This window comes from Euphorbia lathyris, chromosome 2, assembly GCF_963576675.1.
Source record: "Euphorbia lathyris chromosome 2, ddEupLath1.1, whole genome shotgun sequence".
Classification (NCBI taxonomy): Eukaryota; Viridiplantae; Streptophyta; class Magnoliopsida; order Malpighiales; family Euphorbiaceae; genus Euphorbia; species Euphorbia lathyris.
The window spans coordinates 132,727,323-132,736,838 of record NC_088911.1 but is presented as its reverse complement, the minus strand read 5'-3'; positions in this window follow the sequence as shown (position 1 = coordinate 132,736,838).

Sequence of the window (9,516 nt, the reverse complement as noted above, 5' to 3'; positions counted from 1 at the left end):
CTCAATGCTTCTGAAAGTTAAAGGTCAGGGGCTTAATCAATAAAAATATAAGGATCATGAGCTTAATCAAGAAAAAAAATTAAATATCAAGGGCTTAGGAATGATTTTTACCTATAATAAATTTTCAATTTAGTATAAGTTAGCTAATGTTGATACTAATTAATGTAACTAATTTTACTTATATATATTTTTATTGGTCTTTAATTTTTATTGAAGTAGAATTTTAAATTCAATTAATCCAAATCTATTATAGATATATAACTAGTCGAAGACCGTACGATGTGTTAAGCGATTTCCACAAGTGCACGGTATACGCTTGTAGTAATAAAAGATATCGAACCCACAGGGAACGCTTTTTAACGAAAACTTATTTTAAATCGGTTTGATTTACTTTCAAGGTTTATAATATGGAAAATCATTTAATTGGATTTGGTTTTGAAATTGCTAGAATAAGAATTAGACTAGAGTATGTAGAATGTTAGAAATCACTTCTGATTTAAGGATGAATTTACAAAACAGAAACGTTTAGTGCTTTAGAAAAGTGGATAAATGTATTCGTTTGCATTAAGCAAAGAAAACAACTTTAAACTTTGTATACAAATTATATAAATGTAATAATGTGAACTCATTCAATTAAAAGGCTTTGAACGCAACAATCCCCTAACTAGTTAGATTGCTTCCTTAACCGAATTGATACTTATATCCAAGATACCAATTTGTCTAAGTGTTCAACAAAGTTTCCTTGTAAAGATTTTAAATTCAACTACGTATTAATGAAAACACCAGAACTCACTTCGGATCATTTACCATAAGTGCTACATAAAAATCTATCGAATAGAATAAACTTTATTAGATGAAGTATGAATTTGATACAAGTTTACAGAGAACAAGAAGCATGTAAGCTTTCGACGACTTTCAAGCGAACGGATTGTCAATCCTTTCCTTGAACCTCGTTTAGAGTTTGTCAGGCTCCTGGGGCGAATCCTCTACTAAATCTTCTCGCTGAATCTTCGGAATAGAGATTGGTCTATCTACTACCAAAATGTAAACTAATATGAACAAATCTAAACGCTACTGTGTTTGTAATTATTTAATAAACAATGTGTGTACATCATATTGCTTTTTTACAAAATCGAATTTCTAACTCTGAATCGTTTGACTCAGAATTTCTGCATTAATTCTATACTAATCTTCTCTTCAATATATCTCCAACTCTGAATCAACTCTTTATTTATAGATGTTGAAGAGTCGGGTTTAAGGAACATGTCTGCTGCGAAGAGGCGTTTTTATCCAATCGAACGGACGCGTTTCTTTGAAAATGAATGTGTACGAATAGCTCTTCTGGAAATTCTGATCTTACCGAGAATGGGGGAGCAGGTTTTAGCCTTTGAAAAGAAGGGAGAAGTTGTTGGTCGACGCATGTCGCGACCGAGAATGGAGGATTCTCGGTCGCGACACGGAGGTTTTTACTCCGTTTCTGACTTCGTCCTCGTCCTCGTTTCGGTGCGTTTGATTTTCATCGTCTTTGACTCCTTTTGTAGGGTTTTTCTTCTATTTTTATCCTCTTTTCGTTCTTATTTGGATTTTACCAAATATTTAGGTACCTTGCATGAAAGAAACATATTCAGAAGTAAAAGTACGCTAAACAGACATAAATAGCACGAATTTGTAGCAAAACTGATGTAAATAATAATGATATTTTAGGTATATTTTGGGCTTAACAAATCTCCACACTTAATCTTTTGCTAGTCCCGAGCAAAATTTCACTGAATTTATTCTTTAACTAATCTCTTTGTGAAAATAAAACATATATCTCTGTATTACTTTTTGAATTAGTTAAGCCGAAAAGACTAACTTCGCATGGCAAATTTATACGTAAAATATTAAACTAACTAGTATAAAGGTGATATATCATTCGTCTTGTATTTTTTAATTTTGAATTGAAGTATTCGGGACGATATAAGCACACATATTATTGAGTCTTTCGTCTCAAGGCATTTCAAAGTACAAAAATTTTCTTTCCCAAAACCTAAACTATTACATGAGATGAGTAAGTATTTGGGTTAATTATTTGCTTAGTTACGCCCAAGATAAGGGTGGTCTTGATCATAACTTTATTGCATTTTATTTGTGTTCGCTTAAGAGGTACCGACCATGCCATGGGTGGACGCAATCGTTACTTTAAACTTAAACACGCTTATTTTTTTTGCTTTTAAACGTTCCTTCCATACCTCGATTGTGATAAGGGTGGTCGCAATCATGGCCAAAAGTAAACTGTACTTAATTTTCTTCCCTTTCATACCTCGATTGTGATAAGGTTGGTCTCAATCGTGGCCAAAAAGTTAAGATTTCAACTAATTGATTAATTAATATGAATTTATGAAATTGAAATTGTAAAATTGGGAAAAAGAAAGATAGCACATTCATCCTATATTAACTTAGAAATTCAACATGTATTATGGCTAAAGTTTCCTTAAAAACTTCAATTGGTGTTAATGTAAGACGAAATCAAACCGAGCTAAAAATTGTTAGTTCAATTTAATGCCTATAAACCTAATTGAAAATTTAAAATAAGATTTATTTTATCATGAATTGCATGATATAAAATAGAGATTGAAATAAAGAATTTATTTACTTAAATACATTTACTCGAAACAATTTTACTTAAAATCGTATCGGAGATTTGTGAAAAATTTCAAAAATGTTGCCCGTATAGAAATATTATTTCTAACGATAATGATAACCTAAAAATAATCATAAGTTATATATTTTTAAACATATGAAAAATAATGGAAAGTTTAAATAAATTGTGTTTTAAATTGTGTTGCAATATATGTTGCATTTTCATAAAACAAGTGTTGCATTTGAAAATATTGTTAATAAATATTAATATGTTTTTTATGGTAAATCGGATGACATTTATTCTTTGCATTTATCCGTACGTGTAAAAATAATATATATGTATATCTCCTCCCACACTTAATTTGGATCATGTCCTCATTGGTGCAAAAATTGATGAAACACGAAAAATTAGTACGAAATAAATCACATGAAATAATAAAGAAATTAGCAAATTAAAATCATCCAACATAAAATTAAAATTGTACCAAACATAATAAAAAAGATAAAATATTGTACCAAACTTAAATTGAAAAACAACATAACAAGAGAAGGAAATGAATAAAAGAGTGGAGAAAACCTAAGCATGTGGAGGCGAATCCGTCGGAGATGGCGAGGTTTCAACATTTTGATGACGGAAAAAGGAAAGCATCCGACGACGAGTAGACTTGTGCTCCCTCCTTAAGTTGTTGAGGTTGTCATTCATCACCATATTGTTTTCCACCAAATCATCAATCCGCAAATTCATTTGGCGATTATGTGAATTGATTTGGTTCAAAATCCTCCGCAAATCAACCGGATCATCATCTTGAGGTGCTTGGGGTTGTGCTTGTGCTTGTGGTGCAATGTCTGCTTCCTCCTCCTCTTCACCACCTTCGGTACCTACAAATTGTGAACTCCAAGCTCCTCCACCCATAGTGCCACGAAGATGGGCAATACGGGACTCATATGAAATAAAAACGGGAGGAACCGAAGTAAGCAACAAGTGAGCCCTCTCAAGAGAAGAAATATTCAAAATTGGTACATAGCTATGGTAGGTAGACATGTCATAATCAGCTAGCTCTCCACATGCACCCAAAACAATAGTGGTGATAAAATTACCGAGAGGTACTTGAATGGTAGTAGCCCAAGCACGATATAAATTATCAAATAGCATACCTATGCTATCAACCCGCAAACCTTTAAACAAGCAATCAAGAACGAACAAATCCCTAACTTGAATCTTTGAGCTCTCAACACGACAAAATAAGGAAAAACTCAGAAATTTGTGAAAGAAAAACACACAATTGTCTCTTATCACCTTACTTGAAGTGTTTTTCGAGTTGAAATAATCTTGACCCGAAAGAGTGTTCCATATCGTGTCATTATCAAAATCCTTAGGCTTGTCATGGAAATTACTAGTAGGAAACCAAACATATTACCCATAGCCTCATAATCTATGGTGTAAGTCACATCATTATTCCTAAAGGAGATTGATGTTTTCTTCTTATTCATTGTCAAAGTGACCAAAAATCTACTATATACTCCGTAATGCTAGGAAAACGCATAAAAACAAAAGCTTGCCAACCCAAAGTCTCAATGAAAGCATTAATTCGAGTGGAGAAATTCAACTCTCTTACCGAATCAAAGTCAAGGAAGTGCATATCCACAAACTCCCTCTTTGAGTTCGAAAAATGAATGAATCGAGCGGCTTCCTCCTCCATTTCTATGTCAAAATAGGCTCCGCAACGTATACGAAGGCGATTAGCTACCGTAACTTGTGGCTTGTGACCAACACGCTTTATTCTAGGCATGTTAATGGTGTTTAGGGTTTGAAAAATAGATGAATAAGAGAGGAAAAGAGAGAAGAGCAAAGGTTGAAGATGACTTGGGATTTGTAATGTGTAATTGAATGAGAAATTTGGTAGTTGAAAAGGGTTAAGTGATTAGAAAGGGTAAAGAATAAATTGGGAAGAGTAAAAGTAATGTATTGGGAAGAGTTTAGAGTAGGGGATTGGGTAAAAAGGGAGGTGATGTGAGGTTTGTGTAAGGAATAGGTATATATAAGGTCAGATAGAGTTAAGTATAGGTAGAGTAGGAATAGGAATAGGAATAGGCTCAAAAATAGTGCAAAAATCCGGAATGACTCTGCCTACAGGTCGCGACACGACAATTTTAGAGAGCAAATTGCTCTGAATTTTGCCCTGTCTTGCTGAACTTACCGAGAATTCATAATTCTCGGCCGAGAATCGGTCCCTGATGACTTGTTTTTGTGCATTTTGACTCTGTTCGTGTAATTTTCTGAGAAATTACATCCTGAACCTTATTAAAACTGTTCCTGTACTTAAAAACATAAATGTAAAACATTAAATTTCAAGGAAAACCAAAGGTTTATCCTTATTAATGGAAAAATAATGAATCATTAATAAATACAAATTCATGTAAGTTAAGAAAACCAAAGGTTTACCTCTTAATAAGAATTTAATGAAACATTAATGTACATTTAATCATGTAAATTAAATGAATCTTCATTAATAAATACAAAGTCATGTACTTATTAATTCTTAATTGATTGGTACAGAGCATGAATGGATTAATGTGATGAATTTATGGACATATTTGTTATAAAAACATATGAGTTCATTACCAGCATCAGTATCTGACTATAAGTAACCTTAGTTAGATTTATTAAAAATGGATTGAGGATAGTTTAACCAAGATCAAAATAAGAAATTGAATCAAATGAATAGAAATTTTTATTGAATCAAATATGTACAAAATTAAACAAAACGTAAAAACAAAGAAAGTATTTACAAAACACACAAATATTTACAAAAATGAGAACTAATAAACTAAAACTATTCTATATACTCATCCCTATCAATCGAGATTTCTCTAGCCCTATAGCGATCAATTTTCAATTGCACGAAAGCTTGACGTTCTGGTGCAGAAAGAAAATACGGGCCTGCTCGAAAAATACTCTTCACGAGGCCTTCATATTCCAAGAACTCATAGTCCAAAGTCGGAAAAGATTCAGCCTCGCTCCAAAGGACAGAAATAGTGCCCTTGGTCCCGAGAATTATTCCACATATTATATTGCCGAAACCAATCTTCTTATCCTTGGATCGAGAAGCGGCAACAAGACCTTCCATCAGAATCTTGGAGGTATCAACTATATTGCCTTGGAATATATCTCCAAGGACATATAAATCGGTATCTTTGACCACACTACTAAATGTGCGACCGAACAAATTGTGACACAGATTTTTATGTAGATACAGCATCGAGTTGGAGTTGATGGATTGGTTGTAGGCGAGTCGATGATTGAAACGCCAAAATCTCGTTAGCATCCTCCATATATCTGTGGATGTCATATCTCTGCCAGGATGACGTTTGATTGTATCCCTCGGGGGAAAACCAAACCAGGCATGTAATTCAGGGTATCCGAAAGTAAAGGTTTCGCCATCTCGACGAAAACTGAGACGCACCCTTCGTTTGTTCACGAAATGAACTGTACAGAAAAACTCGAGAATCCAGTCTCCAATAATAGGAAACCGCATGTGGGTGAACTTGGTCCATCCCAATCTCTCTAAATACCGATTCATGTCATCGCTTATCCCGAGTTCAGTATTTAAGAACTCGTCCATATATAGCATACCAAAGAAGAACGTATAGCGAAATCTATACTAGCGTCTGTCTTCGTCATGATTGTAAATAGGAAACAGCGCACCGTAGCGTTCTGATAAGTCAGGACGCTTATTGCGTGAAGCAGCAATCTGTTTGGGGGATTTGTGTTTGGCAGTCATGGTTTGTGAGGAACGAAAAATGTTTCTGTAACTTATTTGATAATGGTGTGTTTAGAATATCAGAAGTTTGGTCGGACAGGGATGAAAAGAAAATGATGTAACAGAAATCTGAACCTCTATGATTTGTTTATAGGAATCATAGGACGAAAGAAGGTGTTGTTCTGATGCGAAAAGGCATAAAATCATACCTCTGGAAGTTGAAGAAACTCAATTTTTCGAGTTTGAAAGGTTGTGTCTGCAGGATGAAGAAGAATCAGGTCTGATGGTGTAGAAAACACCCGTGTCGCGACCGAGAATCCCAATTCTCGGTCGCGACACTCTGATTTCCTTGCGGAAATCAGGCGTCGAAACCCTACATTTCTTATTCTCGGTAAGATCAGAAAATCCCTTACCTGTTTGGACAATTCTGAAAATGTAAATTCTCAACTGAGAATTCCAAATTCTCGGGTGAGAATCACTGAATTTATTCCTAGTCGAACTATTGACCTAAAATCCTATTAAAAACATGACTTAAACATATTTTCGTGTATCTAAATCCTAATATAAAGTCATCTAATAACTAAAAATCATAAAATTGACATGTGTAAAAATAAAAACGAAAATAAAACTAAAAATTGAAAAATTTAAACTAATAAAAATTCAAACAAAACAAAAATGAAGAAAAAGTATACGAAATTTAACGAATTAATCTTCAGGAAATTGTGTTATGAACTCAATTTCCTTAATTGGAACATTTTCGTAATAAACTTTGCATCTATTACCGTTAACCTTGAAGCGAACTCCGTTAGGTCCTTCTAGTTCTAAAGACCCATAGTCGAATGTTTTAACGACTAAATATGGTCCTGTCCATCTAGACTTAAGTTTACCTGGAAACAATCGGAGTCGTGAATTAAATAATAGCACCTTATCCCCAATGTTAAAACTTTTGACTTTAATCTTGGCGTCGTGCCATTTTTTCACTTTTTCTTTATATATTTTTGCATTTTCGTAGGATAGATGACGTAACTCATCCAACTCATTTAAGTTGAGCAAACGTTTCTTACCTGCTTATTGTAAATCAAAGTTAAGTGTTCTAATAGCCCAATAGGCTTTATGCTCTAATTCTACTGGTAAATGACATGCTTTCACATACACTAATCGGTATGGTGTCATTCCTATTGGTGTTTTAAATGCAGTACGGTATGCCCATAACGCATTGTTAAGTTTACAAGACCAGTCTCTTCTTGAAGACGAAACTGTTTTCTCTAGAATCCATTTGAGTTCTCTATTTGCTATCTCCGCCTGACCATTCGATTGAGGATGGTATGGCGTAGATACGCGGTGGTGTACTCCATATTTTCTCATAAGTGCATCAAAACTTCGGTTTATGAAATGGGTACCTCCATCACTTATAATGACTCTAGGGCAACCAAATCTACAAAATATATCTTCAAGAAACCTAATAACAACCTTAGAATCATTTGTCGGGGTTGCAATTGCTTCAACCCACTTTGAAACATAATCTACGGCTACTAATATGTAAGTTTTACCAAAAGAAGGGGGAAAAGGTCCCATGAAATCTATTCCCCACATGTCAAGGACTTCAACTTCTAACATGTTTGTGAGAGGCATCTCATCTTTCCTTCCTAAATTCCCGGTTCTTTGACATTTGTCACAACGAATAATAAATGAACGGACGTCCTTAAACAACGTAGGCCAAAAGAATCCACATTCTAATATCCTGGCCACTGTTTTACTAACGCCGTTATGCCCTCCATAAGAGCTAGAATGACATTCTGACATTATAGACCCGTATTCATTTTCACTAACGCATCTCCTAATCATTCCATCACCATAAGTTTTGAACAAGAAAGGACCTTCCCAAAAATATTGTTTAACGTCAGAAAAGAATTTTTTCTTTTGATGGAAATTTAATCCTTCTGGAACAACGTTGGCTGCGAGATAATTTGCTATATCCGCATACCATGGTGACATGACACTTTTTATTTGATAGAGATATTCATCAGGGAAATCATCTCGTATACCGATAGTTTCACCTATAGGACCGTTTTCATCTTCGAGTCTTGATAGATGATCGGCGACAAGGTGTTCTACTCCCTTTTTGTCTTTAATTTCTATATCAAATTCTTGTAACAACAAAACCCATCTAATCAGACGCGGTTTTGCATCTTTTTTAGCAAATAAATACCTTAAAGCTGCGTGATCGATATAAATAATAACTTTAGAACCTAACAGGTATGACCTAAACTTATCACATGCAAAAACTACCGCTAGCATTTCTTTCTCGGTTGTGGTGTAATTTAATTGTGCACCTGACAGTGTGTGACTTGCATAATAAATAACATGAAGTTTCTTATCCTTCCTTTGACCTAAAACACATCCGACGGCTAAGTCACTTGCATCACACATGATTTCAAAAGGTAAATCCCAATCGGGTTTAGCAATAATGGGTGCACTGACTAAAGCTGTTTTCAATGCTTCGAAAGCTTTGACACAATCTTTATTGAAATCAAAGGTTGAGTCTTTCATGAGTAGATTAGTAAGTGGTTTGGAGATTACAAAAAAGTTTTTAATAAATCGTCTGTAAAAACCTGCATGTCCTAAAAATGACCTTACTCCCTTAACAGTAGTTGGAGGGGGTTTTTCTATCAATGAGGTTTTTGCTCTATCCACTTCTAAACCTCTTTCAGATATTTTATGACCTAAAACAATTCCCTCGTCGACCATGAAATGACATTTTTCCCAGTTTAACACTAAATTCGTTTCTTCACATCTAGATAAAACTTTATCCAAGTTCTGTAAACATGCATCGAAAGAATCTCCATAAACGGAAAAATCATCCATAAAAACTTCCATGATGTCTTCAATGAAATCGTTAAAAATTACAGTCATACAACGTTGAAATGTTGCTGGTGCATTACATAGACCAAAAGGCATTCTCCTATATGCAGATGTTCCATAAGGACATGTGAAGGTTGTTTTATCTTGGTCATCCGGGTAAATATAAATTTGAAAGAATCCGGAGTAACCGTCTAGAAAACAATAGAAAGTATGACCATCTATCCTTTCGATCATTTGATCAATGAAAGGTAGAGGAAAATGATCTTTCCTA